The sequence below is a fragment of the Nannospalax galili genome, unplaced genomic scaffold (assembly GCF_000622305.1).
Source record: "Nannospalax galili isolate Female #2095 unplaced genomic scaffold, S.galili_v1.0 scaffold556, whole genome shotgun sequence".
Classification (NCBI taxonomy): domain Eukaryota; kingdom Metazoa; phylum Chordata; class Mammalia; order Rodentia; family Spalacidae; genus Nannospalax; species Nannospalax galili.
The window spans coordinates 1,688,440-1,697,706 of NW_008338253.1; the positions used below are offsets into that span (position 1 = coordinate 1,688,440).

At 39.5% G+C, this 9,267-nt stretch overlaps 1 pseudogene; it reads left to right on the forward strand.

Annotated features, from left to right (window-relative positions):
• Nucleotides 1-1,959: 1,959 nt before the first annotated feature.
• On the forward strand, nt 1,960-2,229 carry LOC108490859 (annotated as a pseudogene).
• Nucleotides 2,230-9,267: the final 7,038 nt, after the last annotated feature.

The window sequence follows — 9,267 nt, forward strand, 5'->3', positions numbered from 1 at the left end:
CTAGTTCATAAATGTATAATATCTGAAGAGTCTCAAATTCATGCCAACAATTGAACATTCATTGAAATGCCTGGAGAATGTTGAGGAACTGAAGGGAAGAGGTCAAAAGACTTCTACTCCTGCCTAGGAAATGGAATATATTGTTTGTCTAATGCTGAAGTCACATTAAAGTTAGGGAATGATGCAGAACAGCTCTCACAAACAAACAACCAACACCAACAACATGGAAGAAGAGCCCTCTGAGTCACACAACATAATTGCATAAGATTGATAAAGAGCTGTTGTGGCATGAACGGTGACCATACCCTTTTCAACTTCAAGTGACATACATGTCAGTTAATCAAAGTGAATGAGATGAAATGGATACAGCAAGGTTTTCTTGAGATGTGCCCATTCATTCAACATTCTTTGAACACTGGTAGTTTGAATGAGAAGTGACCCCTATTAGGCTCAGGTATTTGAACTCTTGGTTCCCAGCTGGCGGCACTGTTTTGGAAAGTTGAGGAGGTGCAGCCTTGCTGAAAGACTTACGTCACTGAGGGAGGGCTTTGAGAGTTCAGAGTCTTGCACTGTTTTCAGTTTTCTCTTGCTTCCTACTGCAGCCCCCATGTCTGCAGCTTGCTGCCATACTCCCTCCGACCCCATGATGGACTAATCCCTCTGGAAACATGAGCCAAAATAAATTCTTTCTGCAATAGATCTCTTTTGGTCCTGGTGTTTTATCACAGCAACAAAAAGCAACTAATAAAAATCTGTCCCTTCTGGGGCCTTTGAAATGTTTGTGTTGTAGGGCAGGGCCAGTGTCTAAGGTTTTCTCAGGATTCTTGGCTAAATCAACATAATACCTTCTAGAGTATTTCAGTAAAGGTAACTTATTAAAGGAGACAATGTTGTGCTTAGATTCCCCATACTGATTGGAATGGCAGGGCTGGAGCTGTTATACTGACAAGCAAAGCTCTTCCTGAGAACTTTGCCACTATAGCTTGATGGTCCACAGTTAAACAAGGCTTCCTGGGCCAAGGAATCAAGCCTACACTTATCTTTCCTTCTTGTTATGTCATTTTCACAGGTAGCCATGGTTGCCTGGTTCTCTCTGACAGAACCTGTTCATGGTGCTGTGTACCTGCAAGGGGTTCTGGAAATGTGTGTAAAATTTTGGTGAAGTTTCTGCCTGGAGCACGATTTTAGGTTTTACAGCCCCCAGAACTATAAAAAAAATGCGTTTCTATTGCTTATACATTCCCCAGTTGTTGGTATCTTGCTATCGTAGCCCCAATAGATGAAATATGTTGTTTTGTAACTTTTGACATCTTATTGACGTATAATGTAAATATAGAAAGTCGTTAACAGTATAAGCTCAGTAAACTTTCATATACTGAAAATATTCATGATGTCAATACTCTAATCAAAATCAAGAACTTTTCCTTCAGGCCTGTTCAACTTTAGTACAGCAGCCTTGGAATTTGACCGCCCCTGTAGGAATTGCTTGAAGTCCTATGCTACACTGACATCTGCTGGTGGGTAGTATGATCCTCTTACAACAAAGCAGTGAAATATAGGAAATAGCACCTTTTTTAAAATTATGAAGGTTTTACTTTATTAGTGGTAGATCAGTTAAATTCAGTCATTTTTTATGCCTCTTTTATATATCTGGGGGGGTAATATGAGCAAAGAATAGGTATTAAAAACATAGACTGTTCTACAAGGAGTAGCTGAAACATAGCAAGTGGGACAGGATGCTAGCTTATGAATATTTAAAATTATTCTTCAATTTTAGCGCCCGTGAAACCGCAAGGGGGTGGGACACAAGATGGCAGCCACCACAGGCTTGGGAGTAAAAGTCCCTCAAAATAATTTCTGACTGTTGGAAGAACTGGAAGAATGCCAGAAAGGAGTAGGTGATGGTACAGTAAGCTGGGGTCTAGAAGATGACAAAGACATAACACAAGATAGACGAAGATGATAATTGGGCCTCAAAAAGCAATTTACAAAAACCAAATATACAGCCTTAAAATAGAGTGTGGACCCATATACCCAGAAGCACCCCGCTTTGTAAGATTTGTAACAAAAATTAACATGAACAGGGTCAGTTCTAATGCAGTGGTGGATCCAAGAGCCACGTCAGTGCTGGCCAAGTGGCAGAATTCCCACAGCATTAAGGCCATCCTGCAAGAGCTTCGGTGCCTAATGATGTTGAAAGAAAACGTGAAGCTGCCTCAGTCCCCGTAAGGACAGTGTTACAGCAATTAATTGCCAGGAGCCCGGCCTCCCCATCCAATCTAAATCTTCATTTTCCACAGTAGTATATTTTCTAGATACATCTCCTAGACCTCAAAGTACTGGAGAGAATGCTCCCACTCCAAGCAGTAATCTTAAGATACATGTACATGATATTAACTTTTTTTGTCCATTTGAAATATCTAAGTTGTGTGACATAACAGAACATCTCATCAAGTGTAACCACCGTGCACGTAGGTGAACTCTGGGATCAAGAAGGTGTGTTGAAATCGGTTCCCATTGGGAGTGGTGGGGACACAGTTATGGTGAGCAGACATATGACACGATCACCCACTACTGACATGCCTGAGTCTGCCTTCACCCTCTGCCGTAGCCCCTTCCGTGGTGGCCATTTAGAGTAGATCGGAAGGCTTCAGGTAGCAGCCTGTTGGACTACTAGCTGGGTTTTGAGGTGCTTTGCCTGCACCCTTGCTTTCTTAAGTCCTAAAGTGACACCCCTCACAAGCCATCGTCCTATCCCCACTCCACCCCCACCTGTAGCCGAAGCAGATTGTAACCCTTCACTCTCTCTGAAATTGGCCTTCAGTGAGGAATTCAGAGCTTCCCATCTCTTCCCCCCTCACCTTTCTCCCTCCTCCACGCCCTTATTGTCCATTACCACCGGATACTTCCACAACACATGCTGTGGCCAGAAGCCATCAGATGAGGTTGCAAGAGCCTGGCTTCACTTAGCTCCGGAACCACACTCATTCACATGCCACCAGCCTGGAAAGTGAGTGCCCAATCCTTGGCTCTGCGGTCATCAGCCAGCAGGCTTTGAACTTTGGTCTCCAGGTGAACAGAGCAGTCACAGAGTGACTCAGACCTGTGGGTGCTCAGGATCCTTGCACACAGGGTCTGAGTCAGTTCCTTTTCCTGTAATTGATTTGATTTTAAAGAAGAAGGTTTGAAGAGGGCTCTCATGGTCACCGTGGCCACCCATCAGGTCTAATGTGGAACCTGACATCTGGAACAAGAGGGCCTGACCCAGTTGGACTCTGGGTTTGGTGCTGCTGCTCCTCAGAACCTCGGCAGGGACTCAGATTGGTGGGCCTGGCCTCCTGACAAGCTTTCCCATCTCCCACTTTTCTGTTCAGGACCACTAAATGCTGAAATGTGGATAGGTACCAAAATAAAGGCAATTGATTATATTCTGAGAAAAAAATATTCATTTTTAACTTTGTTTCTCACAAATTTTCTTAGACAAAATGTTCTCAAGTCCTACTAGCAATTTACTTATAACTGAACATATTTAGAGAAAATCTATTCTGTGCCGATTATAAAGGTTGAAGATTCCCTTAGGTGTAATATAAATATCCGTCTTCTGAGAGTTTACTATATACTGGACAAAGAATTATGCAAATTATACCTGAAAACAATGAATCATGTCTTGGTCAAATTGTGATGTGCAAAAAAAAGATGTACTGTATATGACAACTGGCAACAACCAGCTCAGTGATTGGACAAAGAATTTCCAAAGCACTCCCAGAAACCAAACTTGCACAGAGGAAAAAAAAAAAAAAAGATCATGGCCAATCTTTGGTGGTCTGCTCCTAGTCTGATAGACTAGGAGCATCTGGCATTGAACAACAGAAAGGGTCCAAGTCAACACCGAACCACAAGTCACACAAAGTCTTCAAAATCTGAAGGAGTTGCTAAGATGACTCAATCAGTAAAAGTACTTGGTATTTAACTCCCATGAGTAGAGTTCAATCCCCAGAATTCATGTAAATGCAGAAGGAGATAACTGGCTCCACATAGTTGTTCTTTGACATCGCCATACATTCAGTGATGACCACACACACACACACAAAACACACACACAATAACAATAATAATAAAAATAAATTTTTAAAATGTTTTTGAAAAGTGAGCAAATTAAAGAACGAAAAGCAAACCATAAAACAAAAACAGTCCCACACAAACAAATAAACATACTACAATGATACTTATTGAATTGTCAACAATAGTTGTTTCTGTGAGTTGATTAGGAAGTAATGGATATTTTGGGCCACAAGACGGCTCAGTGGGTAACTTGCCTCCAAGCCTGAAAATATGAATTCCAATCCCAGGACTCACATGGTGAAAGGAGACAACTTACTGCTCAGAGTTGTCCTGTGACCTCCACACTGTGCACCCAGGCATGCACTTACCCATGAGTGCACAGGTGCACACACACGCAATAATAATAAATAAATGTAATTCTTAAAAAAAAAATTTGAGTGGGACAGACATGGTGACACACACCTTTAATCCCAGCATTCAGAATGCAGAGAAAAGTGGATCTCTGTGAGATCAAGGCCAGCCTTGTCTACATAGAGTTCCAGGCCAGCTGGGGCCATAGGGAGGCCCTGTCTCAAAAAACCAAAACAAAACAAAAATAAACAAAAAAGCTTGAAAGAACTATACAATGAAGTTTTGCCTCATCCACAGTTTCTCCTGACTTCTCACCAACAGATTACCATGTCTTCAAGTGCCTAGACAGTTTTTTTTTGTTTTGTTTTTTGTTTTTTGTTTTTTTTTTTTTTTCAGAGAAAATGCCTCTACAACCAGCAAGATACAGAAAATACTTTCCAAGAGTTCATAAAATCCTGTGCTGGATAGCTTTAGTTGTCAACTTGCCACACTTGGGTAGAGGGAGCCTCAACTGGGGAATTGCCTCCGTTGGACTGTGGCCATGTCTGTGGGGTGTTTTTTTGATTTTTGAGTGACATGGGAGGGCCCAGCCAACTGTGGGCAGTGCCACCCCTGGGCAGGTGATCCTGTGTTGTATAAGAAAGTGGGTTGAGCGTGGAAAGACCAGACCACCAAGTCAATAAGCAGCATTCCTGCATGGTTTGTACTCCAGCTCCTGCCTCCAGGTTCCTGCCATGAGTTCCTACCTTGGGCTCCCTGATGAACTGGGAACTGGGAGATGTAAGACAAACTTTTTCTTCCCCAAGTTGCTATTGGTCAGAGTGTCTTGTCACAGCAATGGAGAAACAAACTAGAACAAATCCCAAGCACAGATTTTTATGTTATAGGAATAATCAGCCTTCTTCCTTGTTTTCAAAAACCCTGTTGATTGTAATGTATCCTATTTTGATTAATAAAGATATTTTTGAGCCTAGTTATAATGATTTAATATCCCCAGTCTGTTCTGGGGAGCTATTGGCTGCTATATGGCTGCTGGGAGAGGGCTAGTCAGTTTTCTTCAGGAATACATGCAAGTCCCTGGGAGGCTAGCCACGTTCCAATACATGGTCCTTGAGCCACACACATAATGACAGCACTAAGTGGGCTCAGTGGATTTTTAAAATAAAAGCACATACAATTGGGAGGGAATGGTGGTAGAGGGGTTAGGGCAGGAAACGAAAGGAGGGAATATGGGTGGATTTGATGAAAATACATTTTATGCAAGGATGGAATTATCAAACAATAAAAGCAAAGTTAAAAAATTTACAGCCCCAAACTTTAATTCTTTGCAGCAATCTAATGCCACATGGATAATGAACATATATTCATGAAATCGGCTTAATGTGAGTGACTATATGATTATAATTTCTGAGATGATGTATGGTAATATCAGTCTTGCATGAATTTAATTTTGTTAACATCTCACAGTTTAACTTCATGAGAGGGTAGCTAGGTAGAAAATTCCTCAGTTTGGGCAGGCTCTACAAACCAATTGTAACCAAGATGGACCACAGACGACAAAGCCCTCCGGGCCCTCCTGTCTCTCCCAGAACAGCTAGAACTTGTCATTGTTTTGTGTGTGACCATCACTAACAGAAAGGTCAAAAAAGGATGAAGTGATATGTTAAGTATGCATGAACTCTGATAAAGTTTTGGTAACAATGGAAAATCATTAAGATAAAAGCAAAAATTCCCATTTATCATCTTTTGACATTAACAGAATCAAGTTTGCCAGCTGAAATTATCAAGTCATTTCTCTACTTTCTGATTTTAGCTATTTAAATTACAAGAGGGTATAGTTTATTTTTTGTGAGTACTTTCTACTAAAAACATCCTTTTGACAGTATTGTTCCAAAGAGACCATGACATTCAGTATAGTCAAAACTGAGGCTAAAGTAATGATTCAACCATTAAGAATGCATACTGCTCTTTCAGAGGACTGGATTATAGTTCTTAGCACCCACATCTAGAGGCTCACAGCCACATACAGTTTCAGATCCAGGGGATCCGAAGCCCTCTTCTGACCTCTGTGGGCACCCAAACACGTGTGTGTGTGTGTGTGTGTGTGTGTGTGTGTGTGTGTGTGTCTGCGTGTTTAAAAATAATTTCTAAAATATCTTAAAATTACTATCTTAGAACAACAAGTTCATTTAATTAAAAAAGTAACTTGCTCATATGAACTTACAGCAATGGTGTCAGCATGCACAAATCCCATACAAATTCAATTATACAAAAACCCAGCATAGAAGTTGGGAAATGGGCAGGAGGCGCCAACATTAGCCAAAGAACTATTGGCAGCTGATTACTGCTAGGTGAAGGAAAGCTGATCTTGTTTAAGGGAGAGAATCTAGATAGGCTGACTAGACTCCAGTGGATGAAGTTGCACGGAGGGACATCTGGATATACAAATTTGACTTGATAGGCCTTAACATATATGACAGAATGCATGAGATCCAGTGGGATGAGGCTGGGAGGGGGTGTGAATGGAGGAGGGGTTATAAAGATGATTAAGATGTTCCATATGAAATGCACAGAAATTAAATAAAAATATACATTAAATGATTAGATGGTTTGAAATATAGCTCAGGGTTTTAAGAGCGCATGGGACTCTTGCAGAGGACACAAGTTCAGTTCCTAGCATCTGTCTGGTGGTTCATAATGCTGGTTTCTAAGAATTCAATGACTTTTTCTGGCCTCCACAATTACCATACATGCATGTGGTGTACTTATATACATGCAGGCAAAACACTCATACACATAAAATAAAATGAATAAATCTTTAAAAAATATTAGGCTTGAAACTATACTATATCAATAATAATAGTCAAATGGCAAATAAACTGGTACATGTGTATCATAAAATGTTATATGCCAAATGAAAGAAAAGCTACAACTATACCCAACTTTCAATGACTCTTACTATTGAATTCAAAAGTTAGATCCAAAGGGTAAAATATGATTCTTACTGTACAAGCTTCAGAGATGGCAGAAGTTGTACTGTTAGAAGTCAGAAAGGAACTTAGGCTTTGGCGATAATAACTGAAAACAGGGGCAAAGTTTTAATAGGTTGTTCATTCTGTTCTGTTCCTTAATCTGAATGATGGTTTTATAATTACATTGACCGTGTGAAAATTCAACAAGTTGACTTATGATTTATGTTCTTTTATTCTGTAAATATTGCATTTCAATAAATATATGCCCTTCCTTCCTTCCTCTCTCTCTCCCTCCCTCCCTTCATTCCTTTTGTTTTTTCTTTCTTTCTTTTTGAGAGTCTCACTTTACAACTGACAAACCAGGAATTCACTATGTAGCTGAGACTGGGCTCGAACCCTTGGCAATTCTCTTGCCTCAGCCTCCTATGCTCTAGAATTCCAGGCATGAGCTACCACATCACAAAATGCTATTTCTATAGTGGTGACATGGTTGTCCCTATCCCACAGTATGTGGATTCATGATAAGTACTAATGGGTCCTGGAACAGGACAAAAGTAGACTGTCTTGTTAGTTGATTATTTCATTTTTGTTTTATGAGATAGGGTCTCGCTAAGTTGCAGGTTTTGGTTATTTGAGGGGTTTGTTTTGAACTACTATGTGAGTGCGGAAAACACCATTGTGCATCAGCATGCTCAACTTAAGAGTAATCTTGAATGCATTACTTTTCTTTCAATTTTCAGTAGCAGCTATCAATACTACTAAGATAATTATTTAGAAGCGTATTCATTTTTCACAGCAAAACATGGTGATAGAACCCTTGGATATCTGAATTTATTAAACTCAGACACTATGTCATCATTTGGAGGGAAAGTAGAACAACTTATTCAACCCAACCTTATAAATAATACAAAGAAATTTTTGTAAATTTCTTATTGAATTTTTGTGTATTCATACAGAATATCTTAATCAACTTTATACCCCCTTCCCCACTGGCACCCTCCTATAGCCCCCCCCCCACTGGAATTCGTGTATTCTGTCATTAATATTAAGGCCTATCAAACCTTGATTTTTGCGCTTTGGTCATTTAAAATAAGCTTTTGAAAAGTTTAAAAATCCTGTACAAATAGTCTGTCATCTATCATTTCTAGTCTTATCAATAAGGAAACTTAAATACAGTGCTATAAATTTGAACAGAACAAATATAAAATGAAATTCACATGTAGCAATACAACTAAATGATTTAGTATCTGATATTTGTTTGAATAAAATCATCTTGTAATTTTGTTCAGAGGTCTATAATTTTGTGAAAGTGCATTATGACCCATAAATATTTTATGTTTTTAAGTGCAGGCAATACTTTAAGTTTCAAGGTGAATTTTTCCATGTGATTCTGGTCAGGCCTTAATGACCTGGCCAAAACAGTCACCATGAATGCACAGATAAAAGTTCTTACATTGGTTGGGCATGCACCTAGCTAAATATTGTGGCTTCTGTTGAGCAGAGAGAGGAGAGCAAAAGACATTGGGGCCAATTAACAATGTTCTCCACAGCGAGATAGCCTATAAAGTATCATCTAGGATATGCTTCCTAATATATAAATTGCATTTTTTTTACTACTAATTGTATCATCCATATAAGTTCTGTTTCTGGGAAGCAGTTATTAGCTCATGAGTGAATGAAGATGAAAAGCAGAGTATTGTATATGGACAGTCACACTTCACAATTTACCACAATTTGTAGTAAATTGGGATGATTTTTCAGGATTTCCTTTACATCATCACTAACATATTTTGAGCCATATTCAAATATTTCTGATGAATAAAATATGAATTCCATGATTCAAATGAAGTATATTCATGTACTTCACATAGAAAGAAGATCC